The following is a 26,570-nucleotide window of genomic DNA, read 5'->3' on the forward strand; positions in this document are numbered from 1 at the left end:
ACTGAAAAATCTGTTTGCAAACAAAGAAGTGTCTTAAAAAGAACCAGCAGCTCAGAGGTTTGGTGTATGGGGCTCATCAATCCATTCTCCAATAAATAATGTAGCTAAGAAGGCATTAAGTACGTCCAAGTAACAATTCCAATCATCAAGATTCCCATGTTCAGGTAACTCTGAGGCTGTATAATATAAGCCTTGCAACAAAGACAGCTGAAAAGAAAATTCTACAATGCCCTCTCTGCCCACTCTCTAGGAAGCTAGCAAACTTTGTACATAAACAGGATTTCTCACACAGCCTACCCATCTCAGTCAAAAAGGCATGTACAGCCTTCCATGCCCAGCTCTACATACACCAAGTATGTTCCTTTTTAAGCACTTTAAACAGAGGTGCTGCTACATTCACAACTATTTTTAAATCACTTACAAAAGCAGGATTAAACTATCAGAAATTCCATTTAATAGGACAAATAAAGAAATAACAATAAACTCCATCAGACCCAGGAAGGCAAGTTTGATTTTTAAAAAAGGATCAGAAAAAAGGAAGAGAGGGATAAAAAAAAAAGGATAATGTGTGTTTACTCAAGCAAAGAAAAAAATATTTAAGTGATGTAGGAGAGAAGATTGCAGTAACTAGTGAAGAATAACATCGTCTGCTTTGCTGTCAAATCACACAAAAATTTCAGTAATAGATTCTCATTCTGACACTCAATTCAATTCGAAGGTGATCCTGCTTTATCCCAACACATCAAATATTAAACACTCGTATTAGCCAGGGTGCTGTCGCCTTCCCCGGCTTAGAGACACGGCGTAGGAGGGGGAGGAAAAAAAAGGGGGGGACCCTTCTTCCCTTCACTCACTATAATATTCTCAATGTTATCTAAACATGCCTTCATACACTAGGCTCCTTATCAATTCTATTTGGGGGAGGGAGGGGTACTTAAAATGGTATTAGTTGTGGGGAGCTGTATTATTCTGATTTCCAAAAGCTTTTCAATTTTGTGTGGAAAAAGCTTAAGAGGAAGCTGGGAAGGGAGGGGAAAAGGGGGGTGGGGAAAAGAGCTGGAGCAGGAGAGCGAGAGAAAGTCTAAGAAAGGGAAAAAGCAGCCAGCAGCTCTCGTTTGACGGATGCCTTTCAACAAGGGCAGTCTAGCTTGTCAAAGCCCAGGCTGGAGATGAATTGGCATATCTATTCAGCCTGCCTCTGGATGTCATGCAATACAGTTTCATATTCCAAGATAAGGCATGATAAGCAATTGCTGCCCTGACACCAGCTCCATCCACCCCTTGCCTTCCTGAGCACATGAGTGTGCACCACATCCCTCCGCTCAGCTGCTAATAAGCGGCACTCTGCTATTTTCAAATGCCTAGGTAAAAAAGTACATGGAAACATCCCAGAAACTCCCCAAACACACACAGAAACCCACAGAAAAACACTATTAAAACAGTTAATGTTTAATTACTTTACTTCCAATGTGCACTTCATGCTAAGCAGGCGTGGGGCACGCATACAAAGCACACAGCGTGGTACAGACACAGAACAGAAGGAAGACCTTTGGGTGGAAATGCCTGCTGATTCAAGGGACAGGATTTGAGCAGAATTAGACCTGCCAGATTCAGAGTATGACCTAGCAGAAGTGGAAGGTTCTGGGGAACAGAGGAGGTGGTGGGCAGAAACAAGAACACAGGCCAGCTAGAATCCCTAAAGCAGCTACTGTAAAGAGACAAAACGATGGCTGGGTCTTCCTCAGGTGGGGAAAGATACCAGCTGTCAATAGATATCAGAGCCTTTTTTTCTATGGCAAAACTAGACAAGATGGTGGGAGTTCCATGACTGTACCCTCCCATGCTTTGTTTTGTAAGCCTAAAAAGCATCCATGGGGAGGGGACTGGGGCCACAGCCCTTGAGGGAATGTTAAACTTCCCTCACACCATTCTAAATCCCCCTGAAGCTGCCATTTGCCCAAATGGAAACACATAGGAGCCTGTACCAATTCCCCCACAAGACACATATATCAATTGGGAGAATTTATATCCAGAAAGCAGCATGGGGGAGAAGGGGTTAATCCACCCTCCCACCTGTACTGTGGTAATTGCTGTATTTTCCTGTCAGTAAGACGCCACTATGTATAAGACGCCCACTATTTTGGGGACTCCGATTTAAGAAAATGGGGGGAGGGAGAGATGTATCCGTGTATAAGACGCCTCCGTGTATAAGACGCCCCCAGGTTTTTGACATTATTTTTTAGGTGGGAAACCTAGTCTTATACACAGAAAAATATGGTAATTGAATTAATTCTGTTGCCAGAAGAACTCTGATAAAAGAGAGAGACTGTGTCTCCCATCAGAGGATGACTGTTTCCACCTGCCATGCCATGCTCAAATTACCCATTCTTATTGGTAAATACTATGTTCTCTTAATTTTCTTTTGATATCTTTTAAATTAAGTGTTAATTGTTGAATTGTTAGTGTTAGGATGTAGTGCTATATCTTTAAATATGTATTATGGTTATTGTACTACTGTATTTAGACTGTCTATTTTCAGTGAACCACTTTCAGCAGAAGCATTGGGGGAGGGGTGGAATCACTTGGTTGCTCTGATGGGGGGGGGGGGAGGCCTCAACACGAACAGGTGACTTCCCAAAGATGCATGAATGGAACCACATATATAGCCACTAAAGAGCATGGGGCTGCACGATGGCAATGCACCATTCAGAATTTAGAGGTTTTAAAAAATATTAAGCAGTATATTAATGCTTTAAAATAAATTAATAGATACAAACATGCCTCTTTCCTTCTACCTTCTAGGCTCAAAGAGCCAAGAGAAAGACAAAGAACTTCCCACGGCCAGATTCCACAGCACAAGTCTATGTAACCTGTGCTCTGCAGTTGTATTTGGGACTGTCATTGTTCCTCTTCCAATCATATAACCTGCAGTTTTACAGCTGGAAGGCAGAGATCTCAGAGTGTTACCTCCACAGCATAACCCTGCTTAAAAAAGAGGGACACTGGGGTGAGGTGGGACAAAAGGTGTAGAAAGAGATGGAGAACCACCCCATGCATCCTGAATTTACATGTCTTGCTGCATTGGTGGATCCAGCATCCTCTGTCACTGGGCATACCTGTCCCAGAGTATTGGGGTAAAAAAAAATTCTCTAAAACATATTGACCCAACCTGTTAGACTAACACAGCCAGGGGCGTATGAAGTAGGGAGGGCGGAGGGGGCGGTCCACACAGGGTGCCACTCTGGGGAGGGGACAAGATGGCCCCTAGTTCCCCCCAGCTGTAGAGTGGCCAAGGGCACGCACAGTCAGTATGGGATGCCGCGCTGCCCCTCGGCATCCCGCCCCAGGTGCCAGAGAGGGTTCCTCCGCCACTGAATACAGCCACACCAGAAAGAAATGGAATCATCGGCAGCATCTATTTCATATGAAAGGCTGGGAAAGGGTACTATATAGAAAATGACAACTCACCACAGGTTGACTTGGTCACCCCTCAATATCCCCCTGTAGCATTCCTAGTATCAAGTACTTAAAAATTACGAGTCATTCCTTCAACCCACTAACCATGCATAAAGAGGCTAATGGATTAATTAAGGTTCTAAAATGCTTAAAAAGTCTTTATCTCTCTCCTGAGTTCTGGAGGTATGTTTTAAAACTTTTCTTCACAGTGGGAGGTAGGGGATTGACTCCAGGGCTAAGACTTACCCATTTTTGAAAAAGACCAACAACAATATGCTGTTTGGGATTTAACCAAAATAATGTTCAGCATTGTCTTTTATCTGTTTTAAAAATAAAAATAAAAAGTGCCTACCTGGAAAATGCCAATTTTAATGTATATGTCATTAATTCAATTACCATATGTGCTATTAAAGTAAACAATTGCAGTATCTCAGAACAGCATATACTTTTAACAGCCTACAATTAAAGTGCTACATTAAAATATTAAGAACCCTGTCGGCCTGAGGGTGTAAATAGGCTCTATGGAATATTCTAAAAGTGCATTAGCCTGAGTTACGAATTCTATTCACAAGATGGGCTGCTTAAAAAGGGACACCCTGTCAAGTAATTTAGGCACATGACGATACATCGGATCAAAACACACTCCAAAAAGAATTCTCTCTAGGTCTATGGGTTCTCAACAGTTCATTGAATTTGAATCATTCCTTATTAAGAGTTAGCCGACAATCTGGACTAATGCACTGAGTCTAAGAACTGGTTCAGGGCACTACAAAATATGTGAGTCTGGTTAGTGATCTAGAACACTGGTTACATTGCAATTTAATTGTTATTTGCAGAATCTAGCTTTCTACAACAAAATACAGTGGTACCTCGGGGTTACAGACGCTTCAGGTTACAGACTCCACTAACCCAGAAATAGTACCTTGGGTTAAGAACTTTGCTTCAGGATGAGAACAGAAATTGTGTGGCGGCGGTGCAGCAGCAGCGACAGGCTCCATTAGCTAAAGTGGTACCTCAGGTTAAGAACAGTTTCAGGGTAAGAATAGACCTCCAGAACGAATTAAGTTCTTAACCCGAGGTACCACTGTATTGTGCTTTTGTCTACATCAGAACAACACCTGCTTTCTTCTTCATCATCATAATCATTGTAAACACAAATTTAAAATCATTTATAACTGCAGAGAAACATGTTATAAACACATCACCACTTTTTGTTAAGAGTTCTTAAAGCACAACAGAATCTGGGCACACTTTCCTGTCCCTCCCTATTAATCCATGTGGCTACATGCATTTTCTTCTATTTTCTTTTATACCCTCCCCCTCCCCTACACAAGATCTCTAGTTGCCAAAGAATTTCAAATTATGGAAAAAAAACTGTAATCTGAAAAAGAAAAATTGGTGTCAGCTTTCTCGGCCTGGGTAGGATACCTTCTGGCCAATGTGCTTCTGTGGATATATGTTTGGAGACATACATGTCAAATTCTCTCTTCACATCATCATCTTCTTTAACCCGGCACTGAATAGATGACAAGTGTGCACTTTCAGAGTGTACATCAGCCAAAAAACTGGAACTTTAGGGAGAAAGGTTCAGTATAGCCCAAATCCTGATGCGCTAGGTTACTACAGGCAGGGAGGTTTTTACATGAGAAAGCATTAAAAAGTGTTCCCCTATCTGTAGCCTGGTGGAATTCCAGACTCTACTACCTCATTCTGTGTAAAGTGTAGAATTGTTTTAAACTGAGCACTCTGGCACAGGACCGAATGCCACTGAAATACCACCAGTAGTGCAGGGTCAACAATTCAACACCAAAGTTTTCACTATTATTTAGCAAGGCATATGAATATCAGTAGACGTATCACCTTAAACAGCATCTCATTCTGGCTGCAATTCACCTTGGTTCAAAAGAAGAATCCAATGCTTGTGTTGTTAAGACTGCAATATTATGTGCTAGCCTTTGATTTTGGTACTTCAGCATCCATGCCTCAGCTACTGTTGTGCACCCAAGGGATGGTCAAAAGGCACATAAGGCCACCAACGTGGTGAAGCCTAGCAAACCTTGTCTACATAGATGACCATTTGGAAACCATGTTAGTTTCCTTGAGTTTCTTGATGAAAAATAGGCAGGTTATAATTGTGAGGAAAAATAAAATACCCTGGCTAGCCCTAAGTACAGCAAGTTGTACCTCATTTACATATGCACACATATTTAATATTCAATATGTTTGTGTTATAAAGTTTTATAGTTAGTAGAAAAATCCAGGAACCTGGAATCTGTAGTATGTCCAGGGTTATAAACTAAACATGATTCCTAACATTGAGCACAAATTATAATTAACAGGGAGGTGAGGGGGCACAATGGCACATGCGTGAGCACACATACACACACACACCTCATAATATAGACTAAGAAAGATTATTTGATACTAGTGGGTGCTGCTTGATATAAAAAACGCATGAAAGAAACAAAGGACAGAGACCTGAGAAACCAAGCCCATGCTGTCAACAGTCACTAAACAAGAATACTTCCATGCCAATTGCTTTCATTCCACTGTTGCTGCAGTCATAGTCTGTAAAATAGAATAAACTCAAGTTCATGAAAGCTTACACCACAATCCATTAGTCTTAAAGGTGTCACAAGCCTCTTAAGCCACTTTTGCATGTATTTAGTCAAACTATGGCTTAAATGTCACCACACTACTTTGGGTTAACGCTATGTCCAAGACTGGGTTCATGGTATGTCTTGCTCCAAACAAACAATGAGCTGTAGCCAAGGTTTGTTCCTGGCTTATGGTACGCAGTTCATTTGGAATGAGACATACCACAACCTGGGGTTCAGGCACAATGCTAAGCCAAACCATGGCTTAGCTCTTAGGAGCAGCAGAGGAGTGAGGCAGGTACAATTTTCTCACTGTGGAGCAGCAGCACTGTAATTCCCTTACGTTTTCCAGGCCTGCCTCTGGTTTTGTTTCTCAAGAAGGAAACTGGTCAGCCGGAGATTGATCTCTTTCATTACATGCATGAAGGGAAGTCTGGTCCCCAAAATCTGTTACTCCTTAAAGGTGCCAGAAGATTCTTTGTCCCCTTCACAATTTAAACCTGATACTTCCCTTCCCTCAGCATGCACACACATTTTCACTTAATCTGTGTTAAGACGGGGGTCACCATTTAAAACACTGAGCTCTCAAGCCAAGTTCTATTTTATACCACACACACAGAGGCAAATACGTACACACACACACTTTCTAATTTCCATGCAAGAGGGAAGCAGGTGCCCACATTCCCGTAAGCACTCCCATCTCTCATTTCCCCCCCTGCCTCCGCCACCCTCCTTGGATCCTGCCCCATTAGTTTAGTGCCCAGCCATCTGCAACGTCTCCTGTAATGCTCTCCCCCCTGTGTATCAGGGAGCTTTTCCATTAGCGCCTTTAATATTCTGACACCTTAGCACAGGCTGCTATTACATTCAAACACGGATCGCCCTGTGAAATTACATTGCCAGGCTTGCTAAAATGGAATTGGGTATAATCAGGCTGCTCCATGCGCTGTCAGTCCCATCACAAATACAACGCAAAGCAGGCTTATGGATGGGCTTAGCAGCTGCTACAAGTGTATTTTTTTAATAGATGAAGTATCCCTTATTTAAAAGCATTTCCTTAAGAAGAAGGGGGAACGCACACATACACACGGTGGAAAGACAAATCAAAAGCTGCGTCACTGTGTTACCAATACCTCAGGTCTCTTAAAAAACTGTTATTTACTACGGGGCTATCTGTTTATCTATAACTATATCACATACACAGCGAGGAGGAGGGAGAGATAAAGGTAGTTAAACAGACAGCCAGTGAGATATGTGCCACCAGGAATTAATAGCTAAATAAAAAGCCCCATTATTTACTCCAAGGAGGAGGGAGTCTGGGGCGATCTCACAGGTGTCTTGCTCAGATGCTAACATACAATGTGGTGTTTCTTTACAAGAATCTGGTTTGAAAAGACCAGTGCATACTGTCTGCTAATAGTACTACCGCACATTTGCATGTGTCATCAGGGCACACATAAGTAGATTTACCAAAAACATCCCAGAATTGTTTATTCATGAAAAAGCATTCCATGTAGTTCAGGAAGAAGCTTAGAGAAGGATAGCACTGTATCTTTGGGGTTATGGGAAGAATAAAGGATATTCAGATTGTGGGTGGCTAGGCAGAATATCAGCCTTAAGTACTGGATACAAGAGCCCAAGGTAGAGAATAACTTCCTGCAAATTCAACAGGTAAACTTCCACCATCGTAAAAACAATTAACCGGGAAATCACTAGTGCCTCAAGCAATTTGGTGATCATTTGTCCATGACTGCTAGTTAAATGTTAGAATTCATAGAATAACAGTTCTCTCGTTGTCAAGGATATTAAAATTAAACTAAAGCTATGGAAGACCAATGAGACCCAGCACAAATGCATCATAGTGAATCCAGACAAGAGCCCATCGCCTAAGGCAGGAACACAGCCAATTGATGGCCATAGACATGATGTTGTCAGGCTCTTCCAACCCATTGCCATACTGGTTCTTGACTGCTCTACTAGGCCTGGAGTGCGAAAGAGGGAAATCCAAAGGGAAAAGCGGCTTTGTTGCTTCTTCCATCATATGTGATCACTACTCCAAGAGCCCTATTAATAGCAAGGCTCACAGGAAAGGGAACAATAGAGGCACCTCTGCCTATATGGAAGCTAGAATAGGAATCAAAGTTCCTTTGCTCTTGGATCATCTCTCCACTGTACACTAAATCTAGCAATTCTGTTACAGAAGTGGGAAAGGCTGGTTCTCCAAACATCTTTGTTGTGGAGGGTTCAGCCCCCAGAAGTTAGCCAGCCCAGTTTCAGATTCTAAGGTTGAAGGTATTCCTGGGACCATCTTTCCTAACTGGTATGCCTAAGATACCACAGTTACAGAACACTAAGTTCCACTGTATACATTGCTCTCTCTCTCCACACAAGTAAAGGGATGTTCCCAAGGGTATTACCGTACTTGAAGGCACATGGGGCCACCACCTTGATGAAGCTAAGTCAGTCTGTGTCTTGCACCTGGACAGAAGATCACCTGGGAACCACATGTATCCTTTTTTGGGTTCCATGATGGAAGAAAGGTGGGATATAAATTTAAGAAAATAAGTAAATGCATCAACAATCAGGTCAAGAAAATATTTCTTTCTGATCCACAATAGGAATAGGAATAGGAAATTTGTGCCTCCCCCATAGGCTACTATACTACAACTCTTACCATTCCTGAATTGGCTTTCCTAGACAGAGATGACAGGAGTTTGAATCAAACTATATCTGGAGGGCCGTAAGTTCCCCATCCCTGGTCTACAAGCATGTGATTTACATATTGGGAAGTCAGAAATGTAAGACTGCCATTTATACATTATATAGCATATGCTCTGGTAGAAAAAGATAACATCTGAAGCTACCTAAGCCTCTGTTTGAACACACCAAGGGACATCAGCTGCATTACTCCCATTGCACACTGTTACCTTCAGGGCATTTTTCATACTGATCAGCCTCACCCAACCCACAAATATCCATTAGACTATTCATTAGATGTAGCTCCCATGCTAAAGAGTCAGGAACTGAAATCCCAAATTTAAAACGAACATATAAATCCTCAAATGGCTCTTTAGGCAACCCTGAAAAATGAGAAGGCAGTGCAACAGGATTGAGCATCTAACAAAAAATGGTAGAAATGATCACAAAGACTGTGATTATTAGTAACAGAGACAAAACATGCTGAGAGGCAGCACAATTGCTATGCCAGGAAGTCATGCCTCACCAATCTATTACAGTGCATTGAGGATGGCAACAAATAGGTGATCCAGATAATAATGTGGCGCTTTCAAAAAGCTTTTGTCACATTTTTCCACCCCTGAAAAGGATGTCAGGTAATCGTGGATTAGAAACAAATTACTTTTCCTGTATCAGCCACAGGTTAACAACTAGGAAGGGAAGAAACATATAGTGAGTTTTATTTATGATTTATTGATTGCTTTTGTATCTCACCTTTTTCTCCAAGGAGCTCAAGGTGGCACACATGGTTCTCCTCCTCCTCATGTAAACCCCACAACAACCCCATGAAGTATGCCATGAAGGCTGATAAGCAATGAGCATCCCAATGAGCATCATGGCTGAGTGGGGATTCAAACCCTGATCTCCCAGATCCTAGTTCAACACTCTAACGACTACACAACAATGGTTCAGTGGCCCCACTGTGGTACCCTCCAGATGTTTTTGTACTATCACTCCCATAACCCATGACTATTAGCCATGCTGGAACTGATAGGAGCTGGAATCACCACACTGCTGATCCCTGCAGTGGAGTTCCCCCATTGAACTAGTGGGACTACTTTCAACAGAAAAACACCACATTGGCTAAGATTTGAGGCCAATGCAAAATTATTCAGAGAGAGGGCAAAATCAATGATTAACAGTTTACAGTAGAATCATGAAAATCTGGGTAATAGGTTTTTGTGTGTGTATTTTATAGACTAGTCACAAACAAGTGTCACTCATTACAACAAGCCATTAGCACAAATATTACGTGGTCACTTTGGGCATGAGGCTTGTGCTCTTTTGGGGTCACGAGTCCATTGCATCCTGCTGTTTGCACCAACAAAACAGAATGAAATAGACATCTAGGTACCAGGAGGACCCATTGAAGTAGACTTGCAAGATATCAAGAGATTGGTTCTGAGAGCTTGGGATGTTTTTCTCTGCAGGCCAGAGACTAAATCATGTGGTCTGTCAAAATTAGCTGGAAATTCTGGAATATTCATTAAGAGCCTTTCAGAGCTAGCAGCAACATATTCATGAAAGAAGGAAAGGGCAGAAAATAGAGGGAGGGGAAACAGGGGCAAAGAACCAAGTTCAATATGGATAATCAGAGCAGTGTTTCATGTCATTTCCTATCTAGTTTCCAGAGCACCTGAACTGATGTCACATGAAACAGATAGAAACTGAAGTAGCCTGAAGAGCACATGCAACCTGTGCCGGTGACATTTACACTGGGCTACCTTGCTATGTGCTTTTCTGCAATTGTTGATTCAAGTCAAAATTTGGATACGTGTCCACGAGCAGTACTACATGAGGAAGCTAGAGATTGAATCAGAGCTAGAGCAGAAGATGAGCAAGGAAGCTGAACACTCAGTGGGGAGCAGTTGATAATAATAATAATAATAATAATAATAATAATAATAATAATAATAATTTTTCTTTATACCCTGCCCTCACCAGCCAAGACTGGGCTCAGGGAGGCTAACACCAAATATAAAAACAATTGATTGAAATACAGCTTAAAAACAAGATTAAAATACAACATTAAAACATTAAAATGCAGCCTCATTTCAGTGGAAATTCAATCAAAAACTCTTTTAGAGATGAAAACGTCGAGTCTTCACCAAGGCTAACTATCCAGACTGGTCCTACATGGGCCAGAAAAAAGCCAGGGAAGTCCCCAAATAAGAGTTCCAACGCAGAAGGAGAAAGGAAAAAAGAAAGAGGGGGACGGAATCAAATTGATTCCAAGCCAAAGGCCAGGCGGAAGAACTCTGTCTTACAGGCCTGCAGAAAGAAATCAGATTCTGCAGGGCTCTGGTCTCATGAGACAGAGCGTTCCACCAGGCCGGAGCCAGTGTTGAAAAGGCCCTGGCTCTGGTTGAGGCTAATCTGACTTCCCTAAGGCCCGGGACCTCTAGGGTGTTGCTATTTATGGACCTCTGTGGTCCATAAGGTCCTCTGTGGGGCATATCAGGAGAAGCGGTCCTATAGGTACGAGGGTCCTAGGCCGTGAAGGGTTTTAAAGGTCAAAACCAGAACCTTAAATCTGACCCTGTACTCCACCGGGAGCCAGTGCAGCTGGAAAAGCACTGGGTGAATATGCTCCCATGGCAGAAACCCCGTGAGGAGCCTTGCTGCAGCATTCTGCACCCGCTGCAGTTTCTGGGACAGCTTCAAGGGCAGCCCCGCGTAGAGCGAATTACAGTAGTCAAGCCTGAAGGTGACTGTTGCATGGATCACTGTGGCCAGGTCAGGGCGGGAAAGGTAAGGGACCAACTGCTTGATGCGGCGAAGGTGGAAAAATGTCGCCTTGGTTGTTGCTGTAACCTGCGCCTCCAGGTTAACCCAGCAAAGGTCAAGAGAAGACCACGAGGCTTGCATTCTCACTACCAACTCCTCCTTTAACTGGTCACCTTCTGGGTTATGATTCATAGTTGAGTCTTCTTCCTTCTCCCACATACAATCTTGCACTCAAATGAGTCCACTGGTGATGAAGCCGTCAGGAAGCCAGACACACATATACCAACTCTAGGATTCCTATTGGGTTCATGCCACCTTTATTTTTAAGGGCTGGGTGACAAAGGGGAAGAATCAGGATCAAGGCTAGACTGGGCTGTGGTCTGACAAAACATCCATGAGCTGAGGCACTTTCGGCTGCTTTGGGACCTTTTTGGGTTCCTCCAGAGCCTCAGTTGTATTGGGGTTCTCTGCAGGGTCTTCCTCAGAGGAGGTATTTCTGAGATCTGGGTGAAGTGGGATCCTGACCATAGGTGAGGTCAAGAGATAACATGCTGCAAGCATGGAGCAAGAAGCCTACAATGCACAGAGGAAATTGAAGTGCTGCTAATTAAGGAAGCAGAATATAAACTTGAGAGACTTCATATTTTTTCTAGTCTGGTATGGACTATTTAAACACACACACACACACACACACACACACAGAGAGAGAGAGAGAGAGAGAGGGGGGGGGATGGATCCTTTCACCATAGCAAGTCCAGGAGAGAGTTTAGGATAACCAGACAGGGAACAGGCACATCAATCAGGCAAAGAAAGGTAGAGTAAGACTAAGAAACACAAAAGAGCTAGCAAGAAGGTTCAAGGCATGGCAAGGAAGTTCTAAGCAGGAAGTTTGACCAGCAGCCTCTACCTTTTTCCTTTTAGTTGGTGTTGGCCTCTGGTAAACATTTCCAAGATCTGAGCAGCAGGAAGCTATTTCCAAGAATTTGGGACTTCAATATTTGATGAACATCCAGTATAGAACATCCAGTAAAAAGCAAAATTCAAACAATGAGACATAAGAATATAAAACTGACAGACAGAATCAAAGGTGTGTCATACAACACTAAGCAGGACCAGGAAAACAATTAGAGAGTGGCATGGGACAATGACAAAAGGTGCTAAAAATAAGGAGCCACTGTTGTGGTAGGTAGATGCTCATTATGTGCTTGCAGAGACAATGTAGCATGAAAGACCGAGAAACTAGCTTAAAGATGCAACAATATGTAAGGATTCAGAGCACTTGGAGAGCCTCCAATTCACAAGTGTGAACAGAGAGAGCAAAGGTGCATTAGCGGAAGGCATTAAGAGGAAACAGGAGTGAGAGGAGACCAATGGCATGGCCTTGTCATGCCAAGTTCCAAACAGAATCCAGCACAGCTGGTAACAAGCTATGGACGTCTTCCCTGCAGCCTAGGGAAGCGGGCAAATGGGCCTGCGGCCAATCTGCTCCCTGTAACTAGAGCGAGCCAGTGTCTGTGTGTGTGCATTCATGTTCCGCTTGAGCTGAAGCTCGGTGTTAAATTCAATGCCTTGAGTATTGATTTCCTCGCACATGCAGAACTTTGTTAAAGGGTTTGTTGTGAACTGAGATCAAAGGGAGGTTAACTCACTTCTCATAAGTGATAAAACAGACCTCAAGAAAAATTCTGCCACCCGGTCAATCCTCAGAGGACAGCAAGCAAGAGCTGTTAGTTACTCTTGTGTTGCCATTGTAAGGCTGCAAGCCATGAAGCTTCCGAATAAAGCTGGGATAAAAAAGAGCCCAACTCCTCACAGTGCCCTATATATCATCATGTGGAAATTCCAAAACCATCCTCACCATTTCATCTCTAATGTCTCATTCCCAAAGTGAGAGGAAAGGAGTTCATCAACTTATATCTAGGAGCTAGCAAAGGAGATGCTTCTGTCCTTGTCAGTGGTGGCTTCTTAATGAAGGGTGTCTCTAATCATTGGAAATTTATATTAAGACCGGAATACATGTCTTGTATAGCCCCTAGTACTGGCCAAAGTCAACGTCATATTACTAGGATAAATGCATCAGTCCAACCGAGTAAGTCTGCTTGGCTTTGGTTTCCTTCTTAAATATCTTTAGACAAATGAACTGCATTCTATTTCTATAATTTATATATCATTAGTGTACACAGCACTTTTATAGAATTGCCTAATCTAAAACGTCAGTTGCCAACACCTTCACATGATATAGGGCAGCTTGGATCTTTTAAACAATCCAAAGCAGGTTTTCAACTCTCTCTATCACAGCTCTGCAAAAGAAGCAACCTTGCTGGGGCAGCAAAAATACATAATCTGATAGAACAGCACTCCAGCAGAGGAAATGGGGAGAACAAGCCTCGTAAGTAATAAAAAGGGGGGAAATAATAATGTAGGGAGATGAGCAAAGTGGAGTGAGGAACCTTGCTGGTATTTTGTCTCTTTTATTTTTCAGCTAGACAAGCACTCTCACGCAATAGTCACACGGTATGGAAGAAGAACCAAGTTCACCAAATGGCATGGCAGAACTGACCTATTGACATGGATACTGGTGGCTGCCAGAATGTCAACTGCCTCAAAATGAAAAACCTTAAGGGACTTGCAACTCTTGCTGTGGTATGAAAATATGTGGATTTTAGCACTAGCTGAAAAAAGAATGCATGAATTAAGTGTCGCTATAGGCTTGGAAGATCCCAAAAATTTCTATGCTGTTTAGTGGGATTTTATCATATATACAGGGACGCGGGTGGCGCTGTGGGTAAAACCTCAGCGCCTAGGACTTGCCGATCACATGGTCAGCGGTTCGAATCCCCGCGGCGGGGTGCGCTCCCGTCGCTCGATCCCAGCGCCTGCCAACCTAGCAGTTCGAAAGCACCCCCGGGTGCAAATAGATAAATAGGGACCGCTTACCAGCAGGAAGGTAAACGGCATTCCGTGTGCTGCGCTGGCTCGCCAGATGCAGCTTGTCACGCTAGCCACGTGACCCGGAAGTGTCTGCGGACAGCGCTGGCTCCTGGCCTATAGAGTGAGATGAGCGCACAACCCTAGAGTCTGGCAAGACTGGCCCGTATGGGCATGGGTACCTTTACCTTTACCTTTACTATCATATATATATGTGTGTGTGTGTGTGTGAGAGAGAGAGAGAGAGAGAGAGAGAGAGAGAGAGAGAGAGAGAGAGAATGACAAATACAGACGTACAGGACTCCCTCCCAACAGTACAACATGAAATCTGGCTTTCCTAATGGTCTTAAGTATTCCAGATATAGTGTGCTGGTTTTTTGTATTTGTACTTCTATTATTTTTATTCCATTTCTTTGTTTGACTTACTTTAATAAAAATATTTTAAAAACCAATCAAATCTTAAGCAGTATTCAATAGGTGATGGGAACACTTGTATGATCATATTTGATACAGGAATTGCAATAGAAAGATTTGCTTTAGTTTAAGAGTAGTGGGAGCCTTATTTTCATGTGTACAAAAATGAAATTCTAATACTGAAAAGAGTGAGGGAAGTCTGGATCCCACACTACAAATGGGTAACAATTGCATCTTTATTGCACACAATATGTATGTGCACTCAAACCTGAGCCCTGCAGGTTTAAAATCTCAATTGCCCCACCTTGTCTTACCATCTAGCTTCTGCCTGGATACTTTATCTGAATCAAATGCCGGCAGTGTTTATAGAGCAATTGCTGTGTGTTCTCCACTTGCACAGTGATGAAGATTTCACTTAAACTCTCAACATCTGCACATTTCAACTAAATTAGGCCATTCGCTATAAAAGAACACAATGACAGTAATGGAATAATAACAGCATTAATAAAACACAACAATCCTTGGATGAGGAGCAGATGCATTCACAAGCTTCAGAGACAGAGGGAGGGAGGGAGAAAATGAGGCTGTTTAGAAAGTCATACAATGCATATTCAGGCCTGGGGGGGGGGGTGACCAACAACGAAGACAGGGTCAGGAGAAAATTGTATTTTAACCTTACAAGAAAGTCTTCCTGACTCCATAAAGTTCTATTCTCACCAAAGGAAAAGGTTTCCTTGGAAAAACGTAAGTTTGTAATGGGCATCCAAAGGGTGCGCACACACACACACACACACAGAGAGAGAGAGAGAGAGAGAGAGAGAGAGAGAGGTGGGGGACCTGCCGCCCTGGAATCACATGCAGCCCTTAGCCTAACTTTAAAAGCCCTTTTCAAGCAATCAGTTTGAACCTCTGGCAAGAGCAGCTGCCAGAAAAGGAACACAAGCAGCAAGGAGAGAGACAGAGATCAAAAGGGTGGCAGCAAGTGAATGTTAAGGGGTGGCCCTGCCCGTATCACCTGTGAGGCCATGTGGCCACCAATAGCAAAAAAACAACCACCATTGTCCTCTCCTTATCTACATTAAAGTACTCCAAATTCTACTGTTGGGAAGCCTTGTGAGCCAAACAAAATATACAAAAGGGCAATCTGCAATAATCTACAGACGGTAATAAAGTTCACTAGCTGGCAAGGGTTCTTGAACTGCACGGGGAAAATGAGTAAATGCCGAAAAGGTTTATTTAGGGGGGAAATAGAATACAAAATGAGGTGCACACCACACAAAAGTTGCATGGAAACTGAGTTTGAATACCAACTCAGAGATAGAAAACATTATGTCAAGACAAAATTCTGAGTTAGCAGAGCTAAAATAGAGTGTGTAATCAATTGGCAGGTAAATATTTCCACCGTCAGAGAGCAAAGTTAGTCTCCCCTTCATAGCAATGGCTTAGGAAAATTAAAAATAAATATCCTCCAAAATGCTGTTTCCCAAGGAATAGATTCAGACCTTTTATCAGAGGCGAAAGCCCAGTCGCAGTTGTAACTAATGACCAGTGAGCCAGATGAGACCCAAACTGGAAAAGGTGACTCACATATTAAAACCTGATTCTCAATGTGGATGGTGATGGTGATGTGGGCGTGTGGGTTGGGACTGGCAAGTAGGTAGGAGGCCAGGTACAGTAGCTTCTTCAAAGCTCCCAGATGCTTCGCTTGAATCATAGCCTCAATCTGCCACCTCCTCCTTACCAATGCCAATCAATATCCCACAATTTGAATGTCTCCTCCTTCTTTGTTCCACTATGCCATATTTTGCAATTAGGTTGCAATATCTGACTTGTTGGTTTTTTTCCGTGGAATGTTCCCCAAAATGACAGACAAGCCTAATTTGCCCAGTTCATTCAGTTAATTTGCTAAATTTGGGTTTGGCATTCCAATGAATGAAGGTCTGTAGCCAATTTCCAGCAGCTTCAACAAGTTACACAACGTTGCGTTCTGATCTCTATATTTGAAGTGGTCTCACATGTTCACTTCGTCAACTACTACTTGGCAAAGAAAGTGATTAAGGTTGTGATTTGCAGTTTATTTAAAGGAGTGGACACATGGAGGTTCAGTTATTTTAAATACCCACAGCTACCACTCTTCTCAGAAGTGAAAGGCTGAAACGTGCTTACTTTTATTCCCTTTTCTTTTATCAATGTGCTCCTTTAACTTTTATGTTCTGAATCATTCTGAAATTGCCTTTGGGTTGAACAATAACATGAAGGACATTTTGCCAGCTTCTTTGTGAATTATGAGCATGCCAAAAAACATCCCTCCAATTTGTGAACAGAGGAAATAATTGTCTCCCCCTTATCTGCCCCATCCTCTCACATAATAAAGCAGCAAAAATAAAACACGTAGAATTCTAACACTCAACATGAAGCTGCAATCATTAAACAAACATTGAAATACATGATAATTCAGCCCAGCCAGAAAATGCACCTATCATGCATGCAGGGGTATCATAGTCCTGTTTTTTTTCCTGCCAAGTTATCTAATATGGCCCAGTATTTCTGCCAATATTACCTGTGGCAGTTAGAATTGCTCTAAGGGCAATTTTTGCAAGGGTGGGGGAGACAACATTTCACCTGTTTAGTTGCAGCTCATCTAAATGCACAAGCTGAGCGCACTATCTCTACTCATAATTTCTTAACAGAGCTAAGAGAAATGGGGGAAATGAAAGAGACCAAAGAACCAGTTGCCCAGGACACAAACAAGGTTGCAAAAATCTTTGTTGACACTACAATTTCTTCTTCCTCTGCTGATTTTTAGCCATCTCTGCTTCTCCCCTGAGGTGCCTCAGGTGATTGAATGAAATACAACCCTCAGCTCCAATAAGCGTATTTCAATTACATCTGTCAACACATAACGACGTAATGATATATCATGTGATATTAAATCCATGGTAATCATATCAGTGATTTTTTTTATAGTGTGCTAATCATGTTATTACATCTCAATAATTAACAACAGAAGATCTGGAAATCTCCGTTACTGTGCTCATTATGTCTTCTGCTGCATATGAAAAACCCATAGGATGCCAGGAGGGCCGAGACTGGACATCTTAGGCTCATGAGGCAACTGTCAGGCACTGAATGGGAAGAGCAAGAACATACCAAGTATAAGATGATGGTGATTATTTTTGCCTCTTGTGTCTTCTAGAATGAAGACAGACAAGTCAATGATGAGGGAGAAAAGAGATGAGCAGCAATGATACCACTGTGTGTTTCAGACTGAAATCATCGTTAGTGGCTATCATGATTAAATCGTAGGTTTAGGTAAGGAAGAAGCACAGCAGATAGTGACCCTCTGTGTCCCCAACCAGTACAGATCTGCTCAGCAGCCAGTATTCTCCTCCCTTACCTGCCTATGGTAAAACTAAAGATCAACCCGATTGGACTTTTATGTGACTAAAAGGATGGGGAACGCAAGTGTCAAAATTAGTTCAGATTACAGCATATCATACCCTCCAGAAGGGCGACCTACTGCCTTCCTCCAATGATTTTGTTGGAACTCGTCCTTAAACCGTGGATCAGTGCTTTATTTACATGGGAACTGTTTGCTCAGTGGGCCAATTGATCCATTCTGCAAGCAGGAAATCATAGTCTTGGAGAGCAAGCTGAGTGCCCAGGCTACACACTCCTAAAGTCAAGATGGCTGTAAGATGTACAGAGAGAGATACAGGGATTATGTGGTTCCAAATCCAAACTGGGGAGAATGGTGTTTTTTGGGAGGTATATTCCTAGCTTGCCTGGAAGAGGGCTAGGTATTCAAAAGTTACCTGAGGGAGAGAGGGCTACTCTCTGGCTGCAATAGAGCTTTTACACTTATCCCATTTGCAGCCTGATCAATCTAGCAGTTTCCACTCATGAGCTGATCTGAGAGAGCCTCATTACCTGCCTTAAAGTTGCAGCCATGCACTTAGCTCTTAAAGATGGGATTTCAGGAATATCTGACTGATCATTTCTCTTCTCATTTATTTCTGCTGCCCTGAACCAATTCAACCTGTAAAGTCGAAAGAGGAAGAATAAGTTGGAACATACCGTATTTGCAGAGCTCCTGCCATACTCTGCTCCTGACTTCCTGCATCCTTTTGCAAATCACCCCTACTGGATGCCATGCAAGTGGAGAGCTATGCCTACAACTCAATTGTGTCAAATGGTAACAAGGAATAGAAGATGCCCCACTCCATTGCTGGCGAAGGGAACAGAATACTATCAGGGAATCCCATTGAGTCGCAATACCTGAGAATCTCTCCCAAGAAGTATGAAGCTTGTCACACTGACAAGACTACTCTTGCCTCAGTGAGATGAAAACTGCTAGCCTTCTGTCTGGAAGCAGGGAAAAGCAGTGTCTCTCCACCATGGGAGGCTACAAACCAAATTTAAATAAAATAAAAAACAAGTTTTGTTTCTCAGGAACAGAATTATGGGCCAGATTTCGGACTGTATAGTATGGTCATACCCAGTGCTTTTTTCCCTAAAAAATGTTTAGGGGTACTCTCAATTTGACTCAAGAAAATCAACAATTTTATAGTTCAAATTGGGAAAAATAAATACGGTAAATGGACAAAAGAACAAAGATTCACAAAATGTTTAGGGGTATGCGTACCCCCAGGAAAAAAAGTATTGGTCATACCATTGGTCTTAACATATCTGTACATTCAGTGTATGAATCCAGGAAGCTGCTTTATCCTGAGGTCAGATCTAAGGCCAACCCTAGTTAGTGACCGATGGGGTACAACCCTCTTTTGGGCCTAAATCACTTCAGCTTTGATACAATAAGTTCCTTGTTTGAAGACCCGCATATATACACATCCAATACAAAGAGAACATTCCTTGTAAAAATCCTCCTCTCTGAGATTGTCAGACAAGACAATTAGCCATCTCTGAGGTGGAACCATTTTTGTGTAATGTGCACACAGGCAACTCACCATGCGAAAACCATGTGACAAGGGGCCTATGAAGGCCTTGCCCTGTGTCAATCACAGTACATTTCATCTCATCAGCAGTTCCTGGCACTAGGAGAACAGAACCTGTAGATTACAAGTCAACAAGCACAGTATCTCAGTCAACACTACAAGGATCCACTTTACCGACCGTTATTAGCACCACCTTGACATTGCCTGTGAAAAGGGTTCAGTGACAGGAACATACTCTGTTAGGGGACAGTCCACAGGAGCAGCTTCCCCTGTATACGGGGAACTGTGGCCTATCCTCGGAATGCAGCAAGAGTGGAATACATCGTGAGCCAGGGTAAACATTAATATAGCCATAGCCATTTCTGTGACCACAGCAGCACTTTACAAGAACTGATCCTGGCTGCCCTTGTGTAACAACCCAATTTCACAGAAACATTTCCCTTTGCAATCATGATTGAAGAGAACCTGCATCCGTACATAAGGGAGAAACAGCAACAGTAAGTAAAGAAGAACAACGCGATCAGGAAATGCTTCATTACTTTGTACTTTCAGTTAAAGCAGGCAAAAGGGAGACCATTCTGCTTACCCATACAAATCTTTTACATACAAGAAGTGCTGGAAAAAATATTCAAGTCGCATATGTCAATCCAGCTCCATACTTTTTTTCTTGGTCCCTGTCCTCTTTGCTTTTATTGAATGAAACGTGTGCACACTGTTTTGTAAGATATTCAGGTTGTCGTAACAAAGGTATTGCTCTAATAAAGATTTTGAATTTTCTCCTATAGGCCAAAACAGCTACCTTGCCTGTGTCACCTGCAACAGTGCCAGTTTCACAGATTCAATCCATCGATAGTCTAAAGCAATCCCACAAGTAAGCTGGTTTCAAGGTGTTCAAGACTTTATAAACTATGAAATAACTTTGAGGGAACTCTTCCCACACTCCATCTCTTAAGACTCCAACCAGACGCAAATATGGATAACTTGGTTAACCATCTTGTTTTCCTCTTCTTTCCCCAACTCTCCCAAGCTAAGTACCTTAGCATCTAACCCAGGACTGGAGAAACTATGGCCTTCTTGATATCATTGGACTACAACTCCCATCATTCCTGACCATTGGCCATGCTGCCGGATGCTGATGAGAGCTGGAGTCCAGCATCTGGAGGGCCATACGTTCTCTGCTCTTGATTTAGCCTAATGAAGGTTTCTGAAGAACTACAAAACATTGGCTGACCTACAAAACCAATTGACCTAATGTGTATTTTGGAATTTATTTCTAGGTAGAATTTGATGTGGACACCACACTTGCTACACTGCTAGAGCTTTTATTTAATTTTCAGTAAACGTTTGCCTCCTTGAAGTACAATCTTTTTAATAGTAGGCATGCCTCATTAACTCTGCCTTGAAAATCAGAAGCAGCAAATGCAGGATGGTGTGGTACTACTGGGGAGGGGAATGTCCATTATTTTGCTTTTAAAGGGAGACTTTCAGAGAAGATCCTGCAAGAAACCATTTTGTTTTCCCTAAGTTTGAAATCACTCATATCATCCCAATTCCACCCTACTCCACATGTGACCAACTAACAATAATGAAGTTGGTCAAGACTTGGAAACAACTTATATAAAGCTGAAACTCCTGTCCATCAATGTTTAACCCAACCTAAGTGGAATTCAGATTATTCTTTGAACCCAGTTCGTCAACCTGGTCAGTTTTCTTCTATCACTTGCAGGGGGGAAACCTTGGTAGGAAACTGTATGTACTCTAACCGCATGCAAAACAGGGATGTACTAAATAGGCCCTTTGCTAATCTGGGGTGAAGCAAGTGGGGTTTATTTTTTTGCATAACTCACTGTCATATCCCTATGAATAGTGTGAGAAGAATATTTTTCTTCTTTAAAATTGCTTAATTTCTGAGATGGGTTACTGACCGTTTGTTTTCTAGCTTATTTATGCATCCCTAAGGACTAGTGACACGAAAAGTAAAATAAAAGAGAGTCGGAGAATTCTGAATTCTGAGTTTCTTCCATATAGCCATAGTCATACAGAACACACATAGCTTTGTCTATATGAGTCAGGCACATGGAGGGAAATGTTCCTGTGTGGGTCTTCAGCCAGCACGACAGCATACAAATTTTAAATACTCAAGCTGTTCAAAGGATCAACAGAAGGCCTCCTTATCACACTCATAATTTAGAATAGAAGCTCTTGTACGTGATACAATCCCACACCACTGGAGAGTGTGTGAATACTGCAACCACGGGGGGTGGGCATTGTGGGGAAGGAGAGATTGACAATATAATGGAACACTCTCACCAGACCATTGCCCACACTCCCATCAGGGAAGCAATTAGGTGGTATATACCTAGGGAATCAGTCCCACACAGTTGCAACATTCACATCCACTTCCCAATGGCATGGGATAACACCATGATGCAGCATGGATGAAGGGGGGAATGCTTTATTAAATCAGCTATAGTGGCATTGACACTTTAGATTCACAGTTAAACTAAAGAGAGAAAGATCTCATACTTTAAGCGTACTTCCAGACAGCACTGCTTTTCATGGGCAGTTGAGCATTGACTGTGTCACTACCACAGTGAATCTGCACAGCTTCAATCGGGGGGGGGGGGGAGAATAATACAGTCGTACCTTGGAAATCGAACCATTCCAGAAGTCTGTTTGACTTCTGAAGAGTTCGACTTCCAAAGCGTGGCTCCTGCAGCCAATCAGAAGCTGCGGAAGCTCTGTTGGATGTTCAGCTTCCAAAAGAATGTTTGAAAACCAGAACACTCACTTCTGGTTTTCGATCGTTCGGGAGCTGAAATGTACGAGTTACGACTGTACTGGCAAAAGCTGGAAGAAGGAGGAAGAGGACTGATTTTCACATGTGTAAACCAACGTGAATGTGCAATACTGAAAACTCACCACTAGGAGATAAGCATAAGTGGAGAAACTGCAGATGGAATGGAATCGCAAACCAATAGCCACTGTTAAGACTTGTGATGATCTTACTATCCAGCCCCACTTAGAAAACACACCATATAACCAGTAGGTAATCAGCCAAACCACCATTGATGCACCATTCCAAGTTTAGCTCTGTCTCCTTCCTTGCTACCTCTCCCCAAACATTTAAACAAGGAACCCACGGCATGTCCAAAAGGTCCAAACCTTTCCAGATACATTCCAGTTTGAAAGTTGAAACACACCATCACAGTCACACATTACTAACATGCCAAAGCAGAGCTTTCTTTGGCTTTCCCCATTGCTCTGTGCCCAGAACACACATTCCAGTAATCTCTCCACTGCAGCTCACATTGCTGGGGCAGCCATGACCACAGCCACAATCCCGGGAAGGATCCTACCTCTGCACAAGGCTGTCCAAGAACTTGACAGGGCTCTGTTTGAAAAAAAGCTGTTGAAAGAAATGATCTCTTTAAGTGCAATGGGGAGATATTTGTCTCTGATTTACCCTTGGCTTTTTGCTCTGGTTCAGGTAGGAGCGGCGTGGGATGGCTGGCAGATCTGAGAGCATGGCACGCCCCAGCGGGCAAAGCGCGCAGTGCGGAGGAATGCGAGAGTCAGTTTGGAGTGCTCTCCATTTATCAAACTCATGCAGCCCGCCAGCAGAGCGAGTCTTTCTATCATTACACCTCTCAAAATCCGATTCATACCACTAATCCTGCCTTCATTCCCCCAGATTAATAACATCTCTTTCAACCTTCACAGTGTGATAAATAGACAAAGAGAGAACAAAAGGAGAAACAGAAGTGAGGGAGAGAGCCAGAGCAACTCCAGATAATAAAGAGAACCAAGAAAGGGGAAAGGAGAGAAAAAAAAGCGAAGAAAGAGAAAAGAAAAGAAAAGATATCTGACCTGACTCTGCCATCTACCTTAACAGAACCTCAACGAGAGCCGGCTCAGCAGAGCTTTAGAGAATGTAAAACATTGCTCAAAAGAGAGAGGGCTCGTTAGCAGCAACTGCCAGCCGGGTGTTTGGCTGGAATCCTTTTCACTTCCAGCTTCGCTTTAGGTCGTAAGTGGTAATAAGTTTGTTGGTTTCTATTGCAGCTTCCCAATCTGCTCTCTTTAAGGGGAGATTTCCAGCGCATGCTCGCTTTTTCTTTTCCACAACCAGCCAGCCGTCCACGGCCTTGCAGTAGCCTAGCACAGGATGCCACAGGTCAGGATGAAGATGTGTTGGAAGCCCAGAACTTGAGGAAACTGATGTTTCAGGTGGTCTGTTTCTGGTAGCAAAGGACCAGATAAGAAGGGATGCCAAGCATCAGCATGGAAGGGCGCCAGCAGAGGAGACAGTGCCTGCGTGAAGCCCAAGCAGCTGACGTCAGAATGATTACATCCCTCTAATGCACAAACACTGGTTGTTACTTGTCTCCTTCTGTCAGAATAGGGCACTCCAAGAGGACAGAATATTGAAGAGGCGATTCCAAGCAGCTGGGCTTCATGAAAAATAATGCCTTCATTTTGTAATGAGTATTAATAAATAAGAGAGCATCTAAGAAATACTAAAGAAATAAAGTCTGTGGGACTCAGTGCAGGAAGTACAATATCCCAATGGTCTGGTATTGCTGGGCTACATGCTCAGGTTCAAGTGCATTCACACAAGCCTTGCAATTAGTTACCCATGGCAAGTGATTATCTATTGGATTTGATATTTATATACCTGGGTCTATTTGACCAAAACCAACCCAATACCAACTAGTAAGCAAGTGACTAGCTTTGCCAATGAGAAACAAGAAAGAGGTGTCAGCACACTAGGGAGAACCCTGAGGTTTGCAAACATAGGTGGCTTTAACACAAGGTTTAAAAACATATGGAAGGGGCCCCCAAAACAACCCAATGAGGACTGCTTTCTCTCTCACCTTCAGTTTCCCCTTGTTCAAATAAGGGAAATTGCGGGAAGGAAGAAAAGAAATAATAGAATATATCCTAAAATTAATGTCAGGACAAATTAAGGTTGTAATGTGTTATGCATAGTTAAGGTGTACGCAAATAAGTCTTTCCACTGAAGGTTCAATTCCTTTACTGTTAATTAAGATCATTAAGGCATATATATCCTCTTGCTGCGATGGTGCCCAAACCACTTTCCCCTGGAAAAAAGATGGAAACCATTGACATTGACTAGAGTAGTCTCTACGCAGTAAACTGTGATGTTATATGCCTACTCTAAAGCATCTGGAACTGGACACTGTTAGAAATAATATAGCTATAATACTGGGCTAAATGGGCCATTGGTTTGACCCCCAAAAGATTGTTCTTATATTATGCACTGCTCCACTGATGTTTTAATAGTCTTTCATATCTCATCCCATTAACTATCCTGCCCCTGCTTAAATCCCTCAAAAAACCTCATCTCGATCCTGTGCCTAACCTCCCTCTGTCTGCAAGGACCTTGGGTGTGCACTGCTTCATGCATCATGTGGTACAGAGCTAACACAGCATGTGCCAAATCACATCTACCACAGGTGGATTTTAATGCCATGTTAAATGTTGAGGCAGGATACTGCCCCCTTTCAGATACTGCCGCTTCCAAAAAATAAAAATAAAAAACCCCCCCACAGAAGGCTAGGGTGGCTTTTAAAAAACTATTCTATATTACTTCAAGCTTTGAAGTACAGAGAATAGCAACACTCACATGCGGGTTGATTTTTCTTTTTAAATGCTGCCTTTATCAGAATAAATCTTTTCCTCCTCTGTATCACTGGAGATAGATAATCAAGTCAAAAAAGAAAGTCTCTTCTAACAATAGATTTCTTTTTCTTTCTGAACTTCAAATGGGAAACTCTTATCTCCAGCCACAGTTGACCAAGAGAAGAAAAGAACAGAACACACAGGCACACTCACCAAACCTTCCATTTACTCCAAAGGCCATGCTAGCTCCACATACCCGCACCACTTCCCCCTCTGCTTAACAGAGAGAGGCATTCAGAACATTTTATAGGACGTATTTACTCACTAGAAACACTCTTGAAACAGAATGCTCCTTTTTGCTCAGAAGATGAACTTTGGTCTCTAAAATGGTATCTCGCCAGGTAAGTGTAGCTGCTCTGAGCATGAGAGATTTTCAAAGACAGCTTCCATGCCCAATCCTCTCTGACCAGCACTGTGAGCTTCCCAAAGGTATCTGGGGATCCAGCTTTGGGAAATGTTCCCATTTTTTCCAGTTCTTCATTGCCAGGTATATCTGGGGGACTCCTTTTGTTCCCATACAAAACCATTGTGGCCTTTAACCCTTTGAATTATCACTGGAGGTTACAAATCTTCTTAGGAAAATCATGGGGGATTTCATAAGGCACTGATTTGGAGAAACATAGGGGCGCGGGTGGCGCTGTGGGTAAAACCTCAGTGCCTGGGACTTGCTGATCGTATGGTTGGCAGTTCGAATCCTCGCGGCGGGGTGAGCTCCCGTCTTTCGGTCCCAGCTCCTTCCCACCTAGCAGTTCGAAAGCACTCCTAAGTGCAAGTAGATAAATAGGGACCGCTTTATAGCGGGAAGGTAAACGGCGTTTCCATGTGCTGCGCTGGTGCTGGCTCACCAGAGGCAGCTTCGTCACACTGGCCACGTGACCCGGAAGTGTCTTCGGACAGCACTGGCTCCCGGCCTCTTGAGCGAGATGAGCGCACAACCCTAGAGTCGGACACGACTGGCCCATACGGGCAGGGGTACCTTTTAGGGCTAACCTACACTTAGCTTTTGCCCCGCTATTTTCAGGCACAGGCCCATGCTTAAAAACTCTGAGTC

At 42.8% G+C, this 26,570-nt stretch overlaps 1 protein-coding gene and 1 long non-coding RNA gene across 2 annotated transcripts in view; both read right to left on the reverse strand.

Annotated features, from left to right (window-relative positions):
* The window catches only part of LOC307218353, a 35,905-nt gene extending 15,797 nt beyond the window's left edge, over positions 1-20,108 (reverse strand). The window contains exons 1-2 of the long non-coding RNA XR_013839938.1: positions 19,826-20,108; positions 18,789-18,897 (exon numbers count right to left, since the gene is read on the reverse strand). This is a non-coding gene — a long non-coding RNA (uncharacterized lncRNA). The remainder of the gene's footprint in view (positions 1-18,788; positions 18,898-19,825) is intronic.
* Positions 1-26,570, reverse strand: part of ERI3 (ERI1 exoribonuclease family member 3) — a 200,039-nt gene that overhangs the window by 84,607 nt on the left and 88,862 nt on the right. The gene's annotated exons all lie outside the window — the stretch shown is intronic.

The sequence above is a fragment of the Podarcis cretensis genome (assembly GCF_951804945.1).
Source record: "Podarcis cretensis genome assembly, chromosome: 6".
NCBI lineage: Eukaryota > Metazoa > Chordata > Lepidosauria > Squamata > Lacertidae > Podarcis > Podarcis cretensis.